General features: G+C 47.2%; 2 protein-coding genes across 2 annotated transcripts in view; both read left to right on the top strand.

Moving 5' to 3' along the window:
- The window catches only part of LOC126086768 (uncharacterized), a 1,076,998-nt gene that overhangs the window by 639,934 nt on the left and 422,743 nt on the right, over nucleotides 1–14,321 (top strand). The gene's annotated exons all lie outside the window — the stretch shown is intronic.
- The window catches only part of ONECUT1 (one cut homeobox 1), a 44,638-nt gene that overhangs the window by 1,383 nt on the left and 28,934 nt on the right, over nucleotides 1–14,321 (top strand). The window lies entirely within an intron of this gene.

Raw genomic sequence — 14,321 nt, 5'->3', positions numbered from 1 at the left:
AAAGGGCTTCATTCCGCCACCCCTTTCCCTGAGAAGGGGGCCCCTGGGTCTGGAAGAGCTGGCACAACACGGCCCTTTCTCATTCAGGACTCAGCGTTTTGGGCTGTGGGAGGCTCTGAGAGCTAAGTCGGAGCGGCCTTGGCAACTGTGGGGCGCATTTGTGCTCGGGTACAGCGCTGGAAGCTAGCAAAGTCGGAGACCGAGAGAAGTCCCTCACTTGGCGGGACACATTCTCTCTGGGTTAGGCACTCCGGATTTGGGGAGAGGGAGGCAACCGCGTGCGTAAAATCGCCTACAGGTGCTCCCAGGCAATGCCCGTGGCACATACCCCGGCACTGGGCTGGAGCGAGCTGGAGGTGAAGGCTGCCAGCCTGGGTTTGGCGGAACTTGCTGCGGTGACCCCCTCCCGCGCTCACTTCATTGGCACTGGGCAAGCTCAGCGGGAACCGCACTTTGCACATACTAGCAAAACATTCTGAAGCTGCCAGCGGTGGGTGCACAGCGCGACACGGTGTACTGTTGGCATGCACTCTGCGCGTGGAACTCGCTATGAAAAGGAGAGGGAGGCAGACGATGCCGAGGTCCAGGCGAGGGCTGCCACCATCCCAGGAACAGGAGCGCTTCTAGCAGAACCCAGGGACGGCCTTTACAGTCGATTCACTTAGGACTTGGCTTTTCGTTTTATTCTGTGTGATTTTCGCCTGATTCTCCATGCAGAGGTTTCCTGGTCCCAAAGCTCGGGTGTTTCCGAGCCCAGGTGCAGGCAGCGCCTCTGGCCAACTCCTCCGAATTCTGTGGGCTGAAATACAGGAGGACTCTCTGGCTGGCGACTGGCGGAGGGGACTCCTGAGCCCAGCTGGAACCTCAGAGGGGTTTCAGGCTGATTCGCAGGGGTGCAGAGGCGAGGGCAGCCAAGAACTGACTCGGTTTGATGCGAATCGAGCGAAGTTGCCAAGCTGATTGACTCCGGGGTCCCGGCTCTCTCCTCCTCCCTCTATCCCCCCCACCCCATCTCAGCCCGGCCCCCAGGTTTGAGACCTGGCGAAAAGAAAGGTAAAAGCTGGAATGAGGGTTTGTTAATTAACTGATTGTTCTTCTTTAATTCGTCCCTGGAGAACGAAAGACAGCCAATGCATTCGGAGCCGGGGGCACTGAGCCACTGAGCCGTTTCACAGTCTAAAATCAACGGGAAAGGCCAGAGTCCCCTCCCCCCACCCCGACCTACCAATGAGAAGCTAGGGGGAGGCAGGTGTCCGCAAGCCTGCTGCTCCAGTCGGGTTGCGACTCAGAGCGCGCCAGGGTTCTAGGCGCTCGAGGCCTAGTAGCCGGAGCGTCGCGCTCGCTGAGTCTCTGCCCCGCCTGGTTTTCCAGCTCTGCTCCAGCTCGTTTCTGCCAAGCCAAGTTGCAGCTTGGGCTTCTGTAGCCGGAGCCCTGGAGTCAAGTAGAAGGGGTGGGACAGGTGAGGGAGAGAGAGGCTTACGGGGTTGGATGCCCTTCGGAATCCTGGACTCCCGCGCTTCCACTCCGGCGGGATGGAAAGAATGTTCTTTAGCCTATGTACTGGCACCATTTCGCACCCCGTGGGCTGAGCGAGACCCAAGGGCAACCACGTTTCCAGAGGGGCTGCGAAAGAGCTGCTCCTAGCCCTGCCTGCTCGGTCTCTGCAGGCGTCTAAGGTCGTCAGTGTCTTTTCTCACACCCACGCCAGGCCGGAGCTTCCCGACCTTTTACTAGGCAGGGGCTACCGCGGCCGGCTAGCCGGGACAGGGAAGTAAGGGAAGGGGATGGAAATGGAAAGGAATGCACCAAGCTTCTTCACCCCCCAACCTGGGAAGTCGCGTGCCCCTGAACTTCAGTGGGCTGCCTTACCCCCAATACCTCACGTTGTCCCCTGGAAAGACTGGCAGGTTCTGTTCAGCGCCGACACTTAAGCCCTGGAAGCCGGTTTTAGCGTCCTGCCCTGCGCGAGCGACCACTGACCTCCACGCGTGGAAAGATGAGCTCAGCTGGCTCCGCTGTGATGGTGAGGGAAAGCCCTCCTGGGACCAGTGCGCGGGAGGTGCGGGGAGGTAGACAGGCACAGGTGGGGTGCTGGGCCCCCCGGGGGGGACCGGTGGCCATCGAGGGGACACCTGCTTGCGCACCCAACAGCCCACAGAGCAGTTCTTGGCGAGCCGTGCCCAGCCCTTAGCTCCAGGTACGTAGTCTTTTCCTCCGAAATGTGGAAAATCAAAGACAGTAGCAAAACACACGGTTGGTTTCAGACCTCAAGCGGCTGCGTCTTAAGACCGGGATGGACCGGTCATCTTTTTGGCCGTCCTTTCTTTAACCTAATTAAAGGGGTGGGGAGGACTACGACTAAGGGCGCCATGAGGGTAGAGACAAGCGGTTCCTTCACACCGAGAAAGCACCGACCTTTTTAAAGTCATTGAAGAACCAGCCGCCTTGTTACCATTTTCATTAATTAAAAAAGAAAAAAAAGTGGGGGTAAATTTTCTGAACCCTCCAAATGATTTCTAGGAAGCCCTGAACGCTGGAGCCTTAAAACGATTGCCCGGCTCCTTGGCTGTGCAGCGGAAAGTTGCCGCTCCCTCTCTCCCCCCAGTTCCCCTTTCCTGAGGCAAGCTTTACCGCTTGGCACGTTTGATGAGCGCAAAGAACCGGACCTCGGTTCCCACCCCGGGGGAGGCCCCGGCCCACAGAGGTCTGCTCCTTCGCTCCGCAGCAGGAGGGTGTCTTCTCTAGGCCCCTTTTTGTCCCTCGGGCTCCGCGCGACCTGTTATATTGGGTCAGACCTCAGCGCACGCGCCGGCGTGTTTGGGTAGGCGCCTTCCAGTCACGAAATTACGTGGGTTAGTGGGAAACGGGCGACAGGACGAAACTCTCACTGAATTAAGTACTTAAAAAAAAAATCAATATATGTCCCATCAGTGTGATACTATAGGGTCGCTATGAGTCGTAATCGACTCGAAGGCAACGGGTTTTGGTTTGAATGTGATACTCGCTGCTGCCCCATGAGAGCGCAGGGCTACCAGCTCGTGCAGCGTCTTGTCCTGGGTCGGGTGGGTGGGTTGGGCTGTGCAGGTAAGTGGGTGCCTCTTTTCTGACGCGGGCGCCTATCAAGACACGAGGGGATTCGTTTCCGATTAAAGATTTCAGAAGGCCTCAGCTGCGCGGCGGGAGCTGCCAGCACCAGAAAAGGCTGTGAAGCGCGCAGATCAGCGGGTGCAGGCAGCACTGCGGACCCAGGAGGCGACAGTGCGCACATCTGGGGGTCGGGTGGGAATGCAATGAGGCCACACCGACTCTGCCCAACCTAGAGGCGCGGATGCCTCCAAACGGCCCCCCACCGGGAGTGGTCCCGGACTGCGCCCTCTTCCTGCCCGGGATTTGCTCCAGAGTGGGCTGGGGGAGGTCCTGAACCTTGGGGGTGTGGTCGGTCAGGAGGCCGCCATGAGAAACTCTTGCCCGGCTCAACCTGTGCAGTGTTTGCCGTGAGTGGCCTTGAGGCCTAGTTGATTGATAACTGGCCCCTGCGCAAGTCCATTTGCTTTTTGTTAATATTTATCCCGGCAGGTGACATTTCGACTGTCCCATCACTTCCCTACACCTCGGGGGGCAGGGCAGAAGGGGTGCGGGGGCAGGGCAGAAGAGGTGCGATGCAGGACCCTGGGAATTCTCACCTCCCGAACCCACAAAGGCTCCCGGGTCGGATCGAGAGAGCAGGACTAGGCGTATGGGACGCGGGAGCTGGAAGGATTTCTGGGCCTTAGGTGGCAGGAGAAGACGACAAGTGGACCGATTCCCTCGCGGCTCCACGAGGCGGGTCTTGGGCAGCGCAGCTGTTCCCAACCGGCCCGGGTGAGAACAAAGGACCGGCGGGGTGCGGCCAACTGGTCCACCTCGGGAGCCCTCGGAGGCGGGGTTGGGAGGAGGGTCGCCCTCAGGGACGCCTCTTTCAGAAAGCCCGGCTGGCCTCCTCCGGGCGTGGCCCGGGGGCAGTCCTGTTTGTCAGGCAGAGATTGGCATCCGAGAGCCCGCCCAGGCCTAATGGTGGCAGTGTATCCAGAGAGTCTGCTGGGGACCCGCCCCCCACCAGCCGACCGCGAAACCAAAAAGACTCGCTCTTGGGGTGAATCATCAGAGGGCTCTGCGAGGGCACAGCCCATGTCTGTTCCCTCGGGAGCGCGGGACAATAGTCCTCTCTGTGCAATTCCCACTTGGAAGAACAAGCCCCAGCGAGAAGAAGGGGTAGCTGGAGAAGCGTGCATTTGGTTAAGATTGGAGTCGCTAGTTTGGCTGGGGTGCGAGAGAGCTTCTTCTGGGGTTTGAGGAGGCCTGACGTCTGTTGTGTGGCGACCTTGATATCAGCGCAGCGAGGATACAGCCAGAGACAAACACCCGCGACCTGTTCGAAGGGTAACTGTCCCGCCAGCGCTGCAACCCCAGACCACTTGGAAGCGCCCAGAGCGATCGGGGTTGGCCGGAGTGGCCTGCCCAGCCCAGGCTCGGCTGTCACTAGAGACCCGGCCCCACCATCTGACCCTTGCGACTGACACTTAGAACGGACAGTGCCAAAGATAGCACTGTTGTGTTGTGTCAACGAAGCACTCAAAGCCCTGGACACGTATTCCTTTATCTTCAGGCGCGCGGCGGGGAGCCGAACTTCTGCTTTGCCCACCATTTGGACTCACCTTCCCGGTATTAGGGTCGCTATGAGTTGGAATCGACTCCACCGGAACGGGTTTGGTTTGATTTTGGTTCCTGGTGTAGGCGGACGGGCTGTGGTTTAGAAGCCACGCGCGCCCCCTGCGGGCCACTGGCGCCAGGTGCCCAGGAAGCCTCTGTGGTTCAGCCCGCTGCGAATAGAAAAGGGATGATTGCTGCGTCTTTGTATCTATAACATTGTTTCCTGGTGATTTTCATAACGATAACTATCTTAGTAAGAAGAAGGTGTGGAGGATAAAGAGAAGGGTATTTAGTGTATCCATTTGGATCCCCAACAATGCCTGGGTATTACACCATTGATGGAGTCAAAACTCCTGTCCCTCCAAAGTACATCCCTACCCTAGCCTCCCCAAACAAAATGCATGTTGGGATTTTCTATCCAAATTGTATTTTTTCCAGCATGTTTCTATTTGAGAAAAGCAAGGTCAGTGTAGAAAAGGTGACTCAGGTGGTCTCAAGTTGGAATTTGGGGCTAAGAGATATGGTAATGGCCTGATCAGTGGTTCCTTTGTTTTGTTGTTTCCCCTTCCAGGGAGCTGATCCGAGTCAGGAGGCAGTTCTCAGGCCTTGAGCTTGGAGGTCTTTGTTTTGTGTGGGGTGGGCGAAAGGGCGTTCGGAGACCAGCTGACCTGGAGCCACTCCACTGCATCCGCTGCATCAGGGCCCTGGACAGGGCCCTACCACCTTGTTGCCTCGTCCAGTTTCTCTTCGCGCTTGGAAGGTGGCTAGGATACCTTTAAAAAGTCATAGCAACTAAATGAAAACTAAGAGCCAATATTCCAAAATTTATGAGAAAGCGTGAGGACCCTCCAGGAGTATACACTGGTGGAGTCAAGTGATCGAAAAGATGGGATCTACCAGAGTCAATCAGGTGGTTGATCTTTTGGTCCCTCCACAACAGCTTTGTGTGTGCATCTGAGTGCACGTGCACACCTGCTTATAAAATCAGAATTCACGTCCCTTATGCGTGACAGGTGTTGGATCATCAAGCTAAAACATTCAGTTTACTCCCTTTGATCCGTGCTGGGGGAAATCTATAGTCATCTCTAATCTACGAGATCTTTAAGGAGGTTGTTACACGAGCTGTTTTGATGTCATCATTTCCACATCCATGGCAAATTCAGCTAATCAAACAGGCAGTGCTGCTCAAAGTTCTTGGAAGAAATAGTTCTCATGGGGCATATCGGTAAATTATTCCTGATTTCCTTGTAAGAAAGAAAATCCTCAGGTTAATGAAGGCGAGTGATTAAAACAGAGGCTCTCAGGTGTTTGTTTCTCAGCTTCCGTAATCAGAGGCCTTGCCCTTGAAGTGACAGTAGTCAGTGCTCTTTGTGAACTCCACATATGGGAATATTTAAAAACTAGCAATATTTTAAATCAACCAAGGAAATTGTTAAGGTTGGATGTTGGATAAGAAACAACTAGTTTCATTTTAGTCCTCGTTAAAATAGCAGGATTTTCACACTCTTGGTAAAATTGAATGGTCCACAGCCTAGGGTAGCAAAAGAAGCAGCGTCTTACTGAGGTCATAGTTCTTAGAAGATAGTTTTCTTATAATGCTAGGTAGCATTTACCAAATAGTCATTAAATATTATTTTTATTGTATCTCTATTTGGATATGAATAAGCACCCCTGGGAGAAGAAAGCCACATTATTTCCATGAAAAATGTCAACCTATAGAATCCAGTAAAACGAAAAAAACATATTTCTAATGTGAATGAATTTAGTGCACAATCATAAATTCTTATTTTCTATCAATAGGTTTGTACAGGCTTTTGTTTTAACACATGTATTTTAATACGAATGAAGGCCTACTTCTCTTCTGAAATGATACGATTGGGTAAGGTGACTAGACCAATCACCAGACAATCTGATTATTTTGATACAAGCGTACGAAATATTTATGACAGTGACTTGCTATAGAGTTGTTTACATATGTCCTTCACAAAAGATGTCACATTATCATAAAATTGGAAAAAATACGCTTCTAGAAATTTTCTTCTCATTTAGGTGAATCAATTTAATAAGACAACAGCTGAGCAGAACTAGACCCTAAAACACAACCAATCAGATTTGTCATAACAATTGAGAAAAAAATGAGCTTAAAATTGTTGTGCACATACGATTTGTCAGGACTAGACACATAGATGTTCTCATATAATACTTCTATCTATGACAGTGGTTCTCAAACATTGCTACACATTGGAATCACTTGAGGATCTTAAAAAAAAAAAAAAAAATTGATGCCTCACTCCAGCCCTAGATATCCTGATTGAATTGGTATGGGATATGACCAGGGCATTGAAATTTTTTAAAGCTTCCCAGGTGATTTTAATATGCAGCAAAGTTTGGGAACCACTGGTCTGTGTGATAGTTACCATCGTTTCCTCTCCTCAGTGAGGTTAAATAATTTTCCTGTGGTAACACAGCTGGAATGCACTGAAGCTTTAAACTCACTTTCCCAACTCAAAGTCCAGAACCCTCGTACCCCCCACCCCATGCCTCTATTCCTAGTACAGGTCCACCAAGTCTGTAGACCTAATTGTGATTCACTGTCATAAACACCCAATCTAGAAAGTATCTGCATAATAAAGGTCTTGAAATTAGACAGTGCATGTCCTCTCCCCAGAATTCTCAAAGAGAGTTAACTTATGGAAACTTATTTCTTTTTTACTCAAGACTTACAAGAGAAACCTTTTATTGCCATTTTTTGAAGCAGTAGCCAGAGGGAACGCAAGGCAGTAACAGAGCTAGACCTGGAACCCAAAATTTCCCCATCCATTTGTTTACTTAACAGTTATTGATGGGGAAGGCTCATCTCACTAGATGTGCTCCCTGTGGATAGGACTGGCCCACTGGGACCCATGACTAGAGGAGTGCCTAAGGACCCATGTACTTCCATACTTCCAGGAATCAGTATTCTGTTCTGCAATTGGGCAGCAATTACAGGTCTTGGCTTCACATCAGCATCTATCTTGCTATTCCAAAGCTTGCCTGTTGTTACTCATATTTTAGGACCCTGCACAGAAAAATAATAAATTGACTTAAACTCTGTCTATATGTTGGTAAACATCCAGAGGACAGCTTACAATTTCAGTCAAACCCTTTGTGTTTCCACATCCATATTTCTCATCTTCCTTTTCATATGCCATAGGGTACTCAGAATCAACAGTTTCTGAAATCGCTGCTTTCGTTTTCACATCTGGTAATGATCTCATAGTCCCAAACAGAGGTTATCAGACGAGCGCAATAAACTATATGTTTTCTCTTTCTTTCCTGTTGTTTTCTAAAACAGATCAATGGGGGGAAATTAAATAAACGGGCGAAGCGCGCCACATCGTGGCCGCTGTGTTCACTGCAGGCTCCGCGACTGGAGTGCGTGAGACGAGGGTCTAACGCGATTCCAGTATTGATGGAATCACAAAAATCATTCATTAAGGCAATTTAATCTTTGCTATTAAACGTCCTTTCAATTCACTCGGTGTAATTAAGATGCAGTTAAAGTGATTAAATTCTTATTACTTACTCTAGGCAAAGACATATTTGTCACACTAATGTGGTTAACTAAGGACTCAAAGAAATTTAACATTTACTTCAAATGATGCAACTGGAAAAATCAGTTCCTCTTTTCATCATTAATCCAGTGAGCTGGGTGATTATGTAATGGGGCACTACAAGCTCATTGAATAGGGGAAGTGCTGATTAAAATGACTGCTAGGAGGAAAACCTGAACCATTTTTTCAGCATTCTTAGGCAAAATTACTGGGTGCTCCCTCTCCCACCCCACCCCAGAGTAATAAACAGCTCCTGAGTTTTATTCTGACATTAAGAAGAGGGACACCTTACAGAAAGCGTTTATTACCAGACAGCAGATGTTGTTAAACCAAAAGATATGTTTAAATAGTAAATGGATTCGAGGCATAGGGAGGAAAAACATAGATGGGCAAGCATGGGGAAGAAGAAAAGTCCTGAAATAAACAGCTCCAGAATAAAAATTTCCACTTGCAGGCTTTGGAAGTCAGTTTCCTTTGCACAAACACCCTTCCTATTAGGCAGTCCTCCTTGCCCAACCCAGTTCCAGTTTTCTGCCTTCGATGGATGGGGACAGATACCTCTTCCCAGAATCATGCCGCATTTGGTTATGATGCACATTCTGAAGAGTACCTCTGCTGCAAATGGGTCTCTTCTCAATGTTTCTCCACATTCACATTAGATTATAAGCTATCATCGCTGAAACTCTTTTGCCATAATCTCCACAAATAACAGTTCCCAGTCTCTTATGATAGCTTAGTTCTGAGTGCTCATAAAGGGAGAAAGAATTGAAAAAACTAATAAATTTAAAATTTGCCTTCCTAAAAAACATGGCTTTTTAAATCAGTGCCTGGCTCCTGCCTGGGGGGGTGATCCATGGATAAGGGTGTTCAATCAGATAATTGGAGATTGTTTTCCCCAGGAAACTGTCAACTTTGCATATCGAAAATCATGATTGTAACAGTTGTATTTTTCCCTTTTATTCCTTTGAATAATTTTACTCCTATGCACTTCACAAATATGAAGCTAAAGTTCCCAAATTCATCAGTTACTTAAATAACTACCTTAGAAAATGAACTGGTCAGTTATTTTAATATTTACAGAGTCATTAATTTTATAGATCATATTATGCTATTTTAAATTACTAGGAAAGATCCTGAACTACGAATCAAGCATCCTGGAAACAGATTCTTGCACTAATTAGCTCTGACCTTGTCAAGTCATTTAACCTTTCTGAGCCTGTCTCCTTCAATGAGGAATGAAGGGTTTGGCTGTGGGGTTCCTTCCAGCTCCCACCTTCTATAATAGATTGCCTTCTGTGAGGACTGCCTATCCATGGCAGAGCCCGGTTGGCATCCTAGTCTCTTATTGCAATTTAGTGCTCTGTCCCCGACATCAGGATTTAGTAAGGTGTACGGCCCCAGGGGAGGGGCGGGGGATAGTCTCCTGTCAGGTTATCAGGAGGAAACAGCCCATCCAGTTGGGAGTGCTGCCTTCTGGCACAGAAATGCTTTAGTTTGAGATTACATTGTCTACATCCTAGGTCAGGATGCGGATCATCAGGAGCTCTTCACATTGCTGCTGGGAATTAAAAAATTAGTTGGACATATCCAACAATTCTACTCTTTGACATATTCTCTAGAGAAACCTCAAATGCTGCAGGAGGCATGTAAAGATTATTCGTAGCAGCATTGTTCTTATGCGTGAAAAACTAGAAACAGACCAAATAGCTGATGAGGAATGCATAAATTATGATATATTCATATAATACAATTTTATACAGTGATAAAAATGACGAAACTACAACTGTACACAACAGAAATGAATCCTAGGAACAGTGCTGAACTTTTTAAAAGGTAAGCGATAGAAGACTACACCAGAGCAACCCCATTTTTATAAAGCTCAAAAGCAAATGATGTTGAACAACTTAGTGTTTGGAGATACATAAATATGTGGTAAAAAAAAAAAAACTGTTTTTAAAAAACCAAATGCATAATTAACACAAAATTCAGGAGAGGAGGGGAGGACAAGGAGGTAAGAGGAGAGAAAACACCTTTGTATCTTCAACAGCTTGTTGGATAGTGTGTTCACAGGTGTTCAGTTTATTACTATGCTTCATATCTTACCTATCTGGCACAGATTGCTTTGTAAGTGGTAGTGTTAGCTGCCATTGGGTCAATTCTGAGTCATGGTGACCCTGTACGTGCAGACTAGGACTGCTCCACAGGGTTTTTAAGGCTCTGACCTTTTGGAAGCAGGTTACCAGGCCTGTCTTCCAAGGCATCTCTGGGTAGGTTCGAACGACCAACATTTTGGCTAGTAGTTGAGCACTTAACCATTTGCACTATTCAGGGACTCCATTTATAAGCAGTAAATAGTATTTAATTGTAACGTTGAGTGGAAAGAAAGATTGTTTTTGTCTGGTTCCCCAATCCAAACAATTTGGAGCAAACAAACTCCAAGATGTTTTCTACTGTCATTTAAGTAGTTCAAATTCTTGTGCTAAATGTCAGCCTTGTTATGAATTATTGATTCCTAGAACTTGGGCCTGGAGTCCCTAAGTGCTTGACTTCAAGCCAAAAGGTTGGCAGTTCAAAGCCACCCAGAGGTGCCTTGGAAGACAGGCCTGCCTATCTTCTTCTGAAAGATCACAACCTTGGAAACTATATGGAGCAGTTCTACTCTGCACACATGGGGTCACCATGAGTCAGAATCAACTCGATGGCAACTAACAACAACAGCACTTAGGCTGATTGTGGACAGGGCTTGAGAAGTAAAAGGAGAAATTTTGTTAGATATAGAAGGAGGGGTTCATTTCTTCATTGCTCTAGCAGGTTCTGTGCTCAGTGCTAGAGATGGAGTGAATAGCAGATTTGGCTCCTTGCTCCCTGGGAACTCACAGTCTAGTGGTAAATACAAGGGAATAGCTAGCTACTCAGGTATTTCTTTTTGGTTGGGTTTTTTGTTGTTGTTGTTGTTCCAAGAAGGATAACTTCAGGGTGTGATGACCAGTACCAGTTGTCATGGAGTCAGTTCCAACTTGTGGTGACCCCATGTGTGTCAGAGTAGAACTGTGGGTTTTCAGCAGCTGATTTTTTTGGAAGTAGATCCGCAGACTTTTCTTCTGAGACACCTCTGGGTGGACTCAAACCTCCAACGTTTTGGTTAGCAGCCAAGCATGATACCATTTGCACCACCCAGGGTGTGATAAATGGGACAAGTAATTGAAGATCTGGAGGATGAGGAGGACTTGAGTCAGAAATGGAGGAAGAGGGAGGAACAGTATGTGTGGAAACCCTGGCTGAAACCCCTTCCCAGATTTCTTAAATCTGTATTACTGTGTAGCTGAAAGCTTGTTCCTCCCCAACACAACTCAGTAATATGATACATTCCCATCAATAACAGGAGGATTCTCCAAGGCTGTGTTTTCATCAGTAGGGGAGGGGTAGGAAGGTGGTTTCATATTCTTCTAGGACAGCAAATCAGTTTGGTGGAAAAGAGGCAGGGGCAGAATATGTGTTGTTTAAAAACCTCTTAGGTGATTGTCTACAACTTGAGAATTATAATGCTGATATTGAGAATTTAAAAGCAAATGACTTTTCTTTTTGCCTCCTTATTTTTTTTTTTTATTTTACCCTCATTTCTGGAACAATCTATAACTTCGTAACTTACCATATGTGGTATCTTTTTTTTAATGGTGATTATATATTATATATATGTACATGTGTTACATATATACATATACACGCACATGTCAGAGTAGAACTTCGTCTTCTTCTGATCACTTTTGAGATCAAAGGTTCACCCAAGAACTCAAGATTGAATTCAAAATTGGTTCAAGATTGGAAACACACACTTTTCCATCTAAAAATTATCACTGTTCTGTAGGTCCTTGCTACCCAAAGAGTGTTTCACAGACCAAGACCAGCCTCACCTGGGAGCTTGTTAGACATGCAGAGTCTCAGGTCCCACCCAGACCTGCTGAATCTGAATCTGCATTTAACGAGACCCCTGGGAGATCCATATGCACATTAAAGTCTGAGACACCATTGTGAGCCACATCACATCATTCCAAAGTTCAATTTCCCTTCATTGCCAAACATGAATTGGGTGCCTCCTGTGTACCACACAGTGGGCTTAGTGAGCTGGAAAGAAGAGTGATGGAGTCATACCTGGAGAAGCTCGTAGGAAGGGAAAGCATAGTAAATACTTAACACGTCTCTGATGGGTGCTATGATCTAGGGATAGATAAAATTCTGTGGGCACAGGAAAGGAAACTGGAGAGAAGACTGAATAAAATTATAAAGGACCTTGTGTGCCTGTGTGGGCCAAAAGGCAGGAGCTCAAGGAAGTTGTGACCTGTAGTGGAGCAAAATGATCAGACTGTGCTTTTGAAAGCATACTGGTAGCTTGAATGGAAAATAATAGGAGAAGAAGTAGCAGGGGCCTAGCTAGGAAAGGTGGCAATAGCTTGTAAGGGTCTAGTTGTATGTCACTGCCAGCAGAGATGAGAGGTGGAGAGATGGTGGGCAAAATTTGAGAGGTGTTTCTAAAGTAAAATTGAGAGGAGATCATGGGAGGTAAGCATGAAAGAGGAACTGGCTCAGTTGTTCTACTTTGGAAATATGGTGGATCAACATAACCATAGAATAGCCCACTCTGTCAAGCATATTCTGAAGACAGGTGGGCTGTCTGGCCTCTGCACAGATCTGAACATGTCACTTAATAAGGAAGACAGGCTGTTAGTGTGATGCTAATAAGGTGAAGACTGTGGGTTCAGTCTTCCTGTTTTGGCTTTGGCTTCCCAGTGTTGGTGGGCAGTGATGGCCACTCTCATCCCAGCCAGTTGCCTGCCATTGGGCACACAGGAGCCACAGAGAACCAGCGTGAAAGATTAGCTCAATTTGTCCCTGCTGTTAGAGGAGCCTTCTGTCTGTAAGCCAAGACAACAAGAGAAGAGATGATCCACTCAGCTGGACACTTGTGTTCTCCAAAAGAAGGGCAAACAAGTATTAACAAACCTTGGTTTTAGTCACTTTCAGATCAGTTTACAATGGGAACTAACATTCTAAAGTCAAACATTCTCTTAAGAAAGAAAGTTTAATGTAGTTATTTTCACAGTGCCACATGAGCCCCAAATTTTAAAAAGGAATTTTTTAATTAATGTATGTTTGCTTTTGAATACATAATACATGTACATCATTTTAAAAAATTGAAACAGCATAAAAAGTTGTACAGAGAAAACCAAGTTTTCCTCCCAACTATTCCCTGACTGCCCAGTCCCCCTCTCTAGAGGTAACCCCTGTTACCAGTTTCTTGTGTGTGGCTTGTTAAGTGTGTGGGAATGTGTGGTGTGCGTGTGTGTGTGTGTGTGCACGCGCACGTGCGTCCCTCTTAAAATAATCAAGGGCCTATCCCATCTCTCAGAAGATAACTTTCTAGGGAAAATAGCAAATGGCTCTTGCTTCCTTTAATTCTGCTCTTTTGGCTGATCTACATTTGCCTTCCAAGAAATTATTTACATGCCCAGCAAAGTGCTACCCAGTGCAATTACCTCAGCAATGAAATTAGAGAAGTAGCCACAGGGTGACCACCCTTCTGGGTACTTCAAAATGGTCCCAAGTGCTTAAATGGCAGTCCCCTTAGCTTTTTCATGAAAGGCAATTCAACATTCAAAATTTGTTCAAAATTTAGGCTTATGTAATGTATACTACCTACCACCTAGCCTCCCTATTTTAAAGTAAGACATCACCCAGACACAGCTACTATATTATTGTAGAGCACTGCCTTCAACACAATGGTGGAGATTTTTGCCAACTAGTTAATTATTGTCCTGTGTATATACAATTTTGGATCCTGCTTTCATCATGATATGAATGGAAGAAAGGAAGGAGAGAGGGAGGGAGGGAGGGAGGGAGGGAGGGAGGGAGGGAGGGAGGGAGGAAGGAAGGAAGGAAGGAAGGAAGGAAGGAAGGAAGGAAGGAAGGAAGGAAGGAAGGAAGGAAGGAAGGAAGGAAGGAAGGAAGGAAGGAGGGAAGGAAGGAAGGAAGGAAGGAAGGAAG

Source organism: Elephas maximus, chromosome 12 (assembly GCF_024166365.1).
Source record: "Elephas maximus indicus isolate mEleMax1 chromosome 12, mEleMax1 primary haplotype, whole genome shotgun sequence".
In the NCBI taxonomy this organism is placed as follows: Eukaryota; Metazoa; Chordata; class Mammalia; order Proboscidea; family Elephantidae; genus Elephas; species Elephas maximus.
This window is presented reverse-complemented; position numbering and strand designations above follow the sequence as displayed.